Below are 7643 nucleotides of genomic sequence, written 5' to 3'. Positions count from 1 at the left end.
CAAGAGAAGCCTAATGAATGTGGTTGGTGCTCTAGGTGGCACTCATGCGCACTAATGGGGTCCTAACATGGGATTATGATTTTGCTAATCACCTCACTAGGCTTTGTAGACATGCAATGCTCTAGCAATAAATTCTAGGTGGTTGGGGCAGCAAGACACTTAATATGCCTAGTGGAGGGGGTATAAATACCCCACCCACCAAAACTAGCCATTGCAAATTCTTCCTACGCATGGCCACACCAGACAGTCTGGTGGGCCGCTGGTGCACCAACTATGCACTCCCAACGGCTAGTTCTGACAACTAGCCATTGCTGTGGAGTTGCACCGAACACTGAACAGTGCCTATCCGGTGCATACCGGACAGTCCGGTGCCAGGCTAAAATTCAACTATTGCAAACTGTTTGCTCTCGGGTTTCTGTCACTCAGGGTTAGTTCTCGGGCGCTCTCAGGCCCACTATTCAGGAGGACCACCAGACAGTCCAGTGCCCCTAGGTCAACAACATACTTTCTTATTAAGAGATTTTCTAACCTATTTTTGATTCTAACTTATGAGTGAGTTCTAGAGTGACACCTAGCACTAGTTGTGAGTGTGAACATGCACCAACACTAGGCTAGTTATCTCTAGGTCAAACTACTCATCCACAACCCCTCTTTATAATACGACTAAAATGAAATAGAAGTCCTAACTCTATACTGAGTGATCGACAACTCCTTCATCACTTAGCATATGAAGACCTTCATCTTTAGATTTGCCTTTTTCAGCCATCACTTCAAGTTCTCATCTGAGGGATTGTTTTCACTATTGTAGTGCAACCTCCTACATTGTGACCTAACTTACCATTTGCTCTGCAAAACACATGTTAGTCACAAGTAATCTTATATTGTCATTAATCACTAAAACCAATCAGGGGCCTAGATGCTTTCAATCTCCCCCTTTTTGGTGATTGATAACAACCCTACAAGAGTGTGAGAGTATTTTGTTTGATTTCTGTCAACATTAGAAGATTGTTAGTGATATTCAACAAGTTGACAGAAGATAGTCATTTATAGGATATATTAAGTATAAGCGCATACATAACATAAGAATCTTGTTCAAAAAAGTGCAAATGAAACCCATGAACAAGAGATGCATGACTGGTGAACAAAGTAAGTGAAAACATAAACACACACAATCATCAAAAGATCTTGAGAGTATATCATTGAGTTTGTGAGGCATACAACAAGCATACAAAAGCGAAGAGTCACAATAGATAGTATCATGCATATATTACAACAAAAGACCATGACTCTCTCAACTAACTCCCCCTAGCTCTCACAACTCTCATCTTGTCACACCCGGATTTAAGGGCAAATCCAGGCGCGAATCAAATATGTGCTAGGATCAATTCTCACACATATGATGACTCATGGTACAGAAACAAATATCACATCTTTACTATATAATAAGAGCTCTGTACAAAATAGCTATATAATTGCATCATACGAAGATGACGATCTAGCAACCATAGTTTATTAGGATACGACAGCCTAGACCTCTCACGAACTCATCGTGACATCCTTCATGCTCCTCATTCTGTGGTACCTGTTCTTGACTTGGGGGATGTGAGTATAGCAAGGAGGAGCTCACATACGTTCATTGCTCAACAAGTTGAAGGGAATAATGTGCATGAGGTCAGTTATAGTGGGGCTCATGTGAAGTGTAAGGCTTACCAAAGGAGATGGTTAAAGCTGAGCATTGCTTTTAGAGTTGGTCAAAATTTTATTAGCAGTTACTAAGTATAAGTAGATACCAACCCAAATAATAAGAGATCACAATTAATAATAACACAAACAATGCAATGCAAATGACAAATTAAGTTTAATTCCATAAGTTAATCATGTGAGTGTGCGAGCCGCTCATGACTGTGAGCACAACTGATATACTAGTTTTACACTCTGCAGAGGTTGCACATCTTTACCCACAAGTCATGTTACCCATTTTCCACGGGGTTGTATGGACCCCATACACCTCTACCAAGGAAGCGAGGCAGGGTAGCACTACGAGGCCTTTACAAAGTTCCACTAGTTTGAGAAAACCCACTACGGTTTTAGAAAGAAGGAAGCAAAGGAATCCCTCGTCCGAAATGCCATTGCAGCAGTTTGACCCGAGGACCTCCCTATACTGTGCAGCGACGCCTGCCCGCTTGCCCCTTTCGGGTAAGGTAATCTCTCCCTAGCTTTCCTGATTACTTGGCCAAGCGTGTCCCATTCCACCCTTGTGGTAGCACTATTTTTCTGGGTTGTTCTCCATGTTCCAATTAACATGATGATCTTATCATGAACAATTATTAAAACAACAACAAAATTGGAACATGATCATAAAATAACATTAATTTCCCAAAACCAGGTACAACAATAGCAAATCTAACCAATAGTTCTTTTGTTTGCATGGTGTGGGATAAACAATACTAGGGAAACCTAATAGGTCCCATCAAATTAACCTGAGCATGTCACAGTGATTAACAAGAACATTATTAGATAAAGAAGAGTGATCAAGGGCGCAACTTGCATGTGACTTGAGATTCCATGTACTTCACCAAGTTGGTCTTTGGGTTTCTCGTGACCTCACTGCTACACGTAGCAATACATACAGATAGACATGGAATACATAAACAATCAATACATTAAACATGAGAATAAATAGCACAAGAATATTCTACGTGATGCTACAAGAGCGTAGGTTTGAGAACCACTAAATTCTGAGTCATGGTTGAAGAGATATGGTTTTCGAGGGATCTATGTGATTAGATACGAAGATCATATTCTTTGTGGATTAACATAACGCATGTGAGAAAGTTATTCTAGATAAATAACCATTAAAAAATTAATCTAAGTTATAACTTTATTAGAGATTATATTTTAGTAAGATTATAGCTGATCCAAATGACAATACTATATTAACTTAGATTTAGACAAGTTAGTTCAATACACATAGGTTAAACTTATTAATTATCTTATTTTGCAAACTATGTTACATGTTTAGTAATGTTACCAAACTGTAGGTAATTTTATTACGAATGCAACTCAACTGGAACGGATTACAAAGGAGTAAAAATGAATAAGATATAGATTTTACAAATTTTCTGGAACTATTTTCCTACTAAAATCAATTTCCTTATTTAATTTTACAATTAAATGACACTAATGGACGGCGGTTACTATTTTCATGAAAGTCAGGGTGCTGTCTAAAAGGAAATGGATTGATCTGTAATTACTTTTGCACTCAATAGGACGGTGGGTTAATTTTGATGTACTCCAGGGACTCTTTTGCAAAGAAACACGGATGAAGGGGGGTACCAGGCTGTCACAACCGTTGGATCAATGAGATGAGGCCTAGATTAGATGGCCGATTTGCCGAACTGGTACGAAGTCCCGAATGTTAGATCTAACATCAACAACTCATATCAATTAATGCCCCGAATTCATCTAATCCGCCCGTCCCGGATCCGATGACTCAGATTTTATGTTGTCAATGGGTATCCTATCGCTCCAATCATAGCCGCATGCCCACAGATCAACGACCGAGGATCCAACGTGTCTCTCTCCCTTCGTCCCACTCAGAGGTGTCGGCGACCGGAGACCAACCACGGTGGCGTCATTGGTGTCGGCCCCCCAGATCACGAGTTAGAGCCTCGAAGCTTTTATCCGACAACTGCAATACACAATAGATAGGAAGGCAGAGATATTACATGGCTCATTACCTTTATTCAAGCAGTAGAGCTCCCTGCCCCCGGCACATGGCATCTCGGTGGAAATAGATCACCCCGGCCAGCAATTGGCCATCGCCCCGGGGCTCATATGCCCAACAAACACGCCCCAAATATTCATCATGCGAAGGAGACGATCCAACCCGTGTCCCGAGAGGAGTTTCCGCGGCATGATGGTCTTCGGCATCGGGTGTGATTTTCTCTCCCATGACGGCGCCATGCTCGGCTCCGGTGATCCCAGCTCCACAGCACAGCCACAGTCTTCCTCTCGCCAACAGGATGGACAGGAGGGGTGTCATGGCCGATTCGATTTATGAGCCACAGTGAACAAGGATTGGATCAAGATGAAGGATCCGAGTAGGATCCATGGTGGTGTCCACGACATTCTGGTAGAGGGGATAGGCCAGACAAGATGAGCCCACTGGCAGCGAGACCGAGTGCGCATAGTCAAGGCAGTGTGAGGCTGACTTGCGGCTCCACAGGTCGGGTGGCAGATTGTAACACCCTGAATTTGGGGGTATGAAATTTCTTTCTAATTATCAACCAAATTCAAGTGTTACTCTCTCTCTCTCTAGTTTCACTCTCTCCTTTTTCTTTTTGTAGAATTAGTTTAATTAGGGAGGGGTTATTTATTTTATTTTGTCCAAACCATATGAGTCATGAAATGTTGCATCATGTTGAGCTCCAAATATTCTTTGAATTGTTGCACATGTTTGATTTGGTTTGAATTTGAAACTTGATTTGAATTTGAATTGAAAACCCTAGAGAAAATAAATAGAAAAGCAATTGGAAACTCCCTGGAAAATAGAAAAGCCAATTTAGCCCAAGTCGGCCCATTAGGCCTAGCTCCGCGCGCGCGCATGCGTGCCCTCAGTGCCTAACAGGCGAGTCCCGCCTGTCGGCGCCAACCCGCGCGCCCTCTCTCCCTCTCTCTCTCCCTCGCTGCTCTTTGGGGCCGACCTGTCGGCTTTGTTCCTTTCCGCACTAGCGGTCTCTTTCTGCCTCGTGGACCCCACCCGTTAGCCCCCTCCGCTTCCCTAACCTCTCGCCCACGTCCCCCGCCATGGACGCGCCCACGACCACACGTTCTCGGGCCACCTTCTCACGCCCCTTTAGAAGCCCGCACAGCGCTCGCCCACTCCCCGATCATTTGCGCCCTCAGCCGAGCTCTCTCACCCCTCCCTCGCCCTGCGCACGCGACCAGCCAAGCTCCACCGCCGCTCACCAAGGACTGCCGCCGTTCCGCGACCATCATTGCGCCCGTGTCGCGTTCGTTCCCTCGGTAAGCCCCGCCGCATCACCCATAGCTCGAGACGCCCTTTGATTCGCCTTCTTCTCCTCTGGTGTGCCCAGTCCGCGCTCACCGGAGCACTTCTTGTGCAGCTAGAGAGCCACTGCCGTCGACCCGCGTCCTCGCCGCGCCCCAGCTTCCATTCATGCGTTCCTGGGACTCCCCTCAAGGTAACCGTTCTAGCCCCGCCCTTATTTCCCCCTGTCTCGCATTTACCTGCCTGCGATTGCTCATCGGAGTATTCCCCGGCCTGCCGAGAACTTCCCTCCAGTGTCTGGCCACCTCACCCCCCGTTCACACAAAACCGACCCTGCCATAGAGTTCGCACGACCCTCCCCAACCTCTCCAGCTACCCGAACCAACCCCTCGCGCCCCAGGAGGCCATTCCGCCTTGCCTCCGGCGATGGCGCTGCCGTGTCCGCGGGGAGCGCCGCCCCTGGCTTCCCGGCGGAGACAAAACCCCCTGGCGTGCATCCAGTTTGCCCAAATCCAATCGGACGGTCTGATTTCAATTAGGCCAGATCTAATCCCGACTGCCCGATCTGGATCTGCCCGTTCTCCACTCTCTCCCTCACCCGTGTCCTGCGACTGGGACCGACCGATCATACCGTCTCACCCCAGGCCGCTGACGCCCCTGACCTGCTGGTCAGTCGCGCCCGCATTCGTGTGCGCGCGTCCGTTCGGTCAGATCTAATCCTGACCGTTGCTCACTGATCCGATGGCCGAGAACACCCCATACCCCTTCGCGTGTAATTTTAGCTAAAGAGACCCTGAGTTTTCGGGTAATAGAACCCGCCGTCCTTAGACTTTACGCGCAGGCCCCTGTGTTCTTTTAAACAACCCCCTGTACTTTTAAATAATTACAGAATTAGACCTATTTTCATATTTCAAACTTCAAAACTTGTTTATTTCATATCTTTTTCATATGAACTCCAAATTTAGTGATTCGAATTGCAAAATGTTCATAGGAATATTCTATGTTCAAAAAATTATGTCCATACACAGTCTGTACACTCTAATTTTATACCTAGACTATAGGTTAGTGTATGTGTTAATTCATTTGTTTATTAAATAAATAAAAAGAACCCTAGTTGCAAATGAATATTTAATGTTGTGAGATTAATAATGTTCCATGTAAGAATTGATCCCTGGTATAATTGTGTGTCTCACTGATGTTAGTAGAACTAAACCATGTAATCCATAATGTCTAGGGAACCACTGATTTCTAATTTTGTTAAACCCTAGCATTTAAGTCTACCCTACATATTCTAGGTGTTGTTATCAACTTGTGTTCAGTTGATTGTACATGTTTGATGTGTTGTTCTTTTGTACTTTCCAAATGTATTAAATGTATGATCGCTTTATATAGACAACGAGCAGTCCGTGGTTCCTGAGTGTGTTGCCAAAGATCTTCCTGAGCAAGAACCTGATGTAGGCAAGTGTCCTCAGACCTATCATGCCCTATTTTACTTTATGATTCACTGTCTCGCATTACATTATTGAAAACTTAAGGATTAACTATTCTGTATTTACCTTATCCTTGTTTACCTTTTGGGTTATCATGATTAGCTTTATGCTATTGTTTTACTTTAATCATGAACATGATGTGAATATTTTGATACAATGATGTATCCCGATGATGTTCTTGTGATACTCTAGGGGACTCAGGTTGTTTCTTGAGTACCCTCAGTAAGGACCTGTTTGGGGGAGTGACAACCCGGGATAACAGTGCAACCATGAGGGTGGAATGGGACGCCCTTAGCTGATTAATTAGAGGAAACAGAGGAGTAGTTGGCTTCGCCCTAGGGCCATCAATGGGGTCCGGGCACAGTACTTGCTCTGCCGAGGCTAGTTGCAGAGGTTCTCGATTTGGTTTTATTAGTCACCCTTCCTTTGGGGAGATGTAATGTGTTTATCAAATTGGAGAAACCTAATGGGCGACTATGACCTCTGTGGAATCTTTGTAAAGGCTACGTAGTGAGACCCTGCTAGGTCACCTTGGTAGTGATCAATGGAGAGGCTAGAACCCCGGGCAGAAAGGGAATCACGACTTGTGGGTAAAGTGTGCGACATCTGCAAAGTGTTAGAAACTGGTATATCAGCCGTGGTCACGGTTAAGAGTGGCCTTGGGATCCTCTTTGATTAGAAGAACTTTGGTTACTTTTATGATGATGGTTATAATTTCGATCTCTGGTATTTCCTCTTGGAGGGAGTGCTTCTGGGTAATAACTGGGTTTATTACTAAAATTTGGCTCTACTTATAGTAATAAAAACTTGACCAACTAAAAGCAACCGCTTAACCTTAACTCCACATACAGCTAGTCCACATTAGCCAAACAGGACATTTGCTGAGTACATTGATGTGTACTCACCCTTGCTTTACCGACCACCCCACCCCAGGTTGTCCCCACTGTACTCAGTGCTCAGGAGGAGATGCTGGCAACATGGAGGACTTTGAGGAGTTTCAGGACTACGATTAGTTCTAGTTTATCTTAGTGGCAAACCCCCCGTCAGCTACCTATGTAGGCTTATCTTCTACGTTTCGTATTTCCACACTTTGATATTAATGTTGAAGACTATGGCTATGTATTAGACTCTGTGGATGT

The sequence above is a fragment of the Zea mays genome, chromosome 1, assembly GCF_902167145.1.
Source record: "Zea mays cultivar B73 chromosome 1, Zm-B73-REFERENCE-NAM-5.0, whole genome shotgun sequence".
In the NCBI taxonomy this organism is placed as follows: Eukaryota; Viridiplantae; Streptophyta; class Magnoliopsida; order Poales; family Poaceae; genus Zea; species Zea mays.
Note: the sequence above shows the minus strand (reverse complement) of the source record.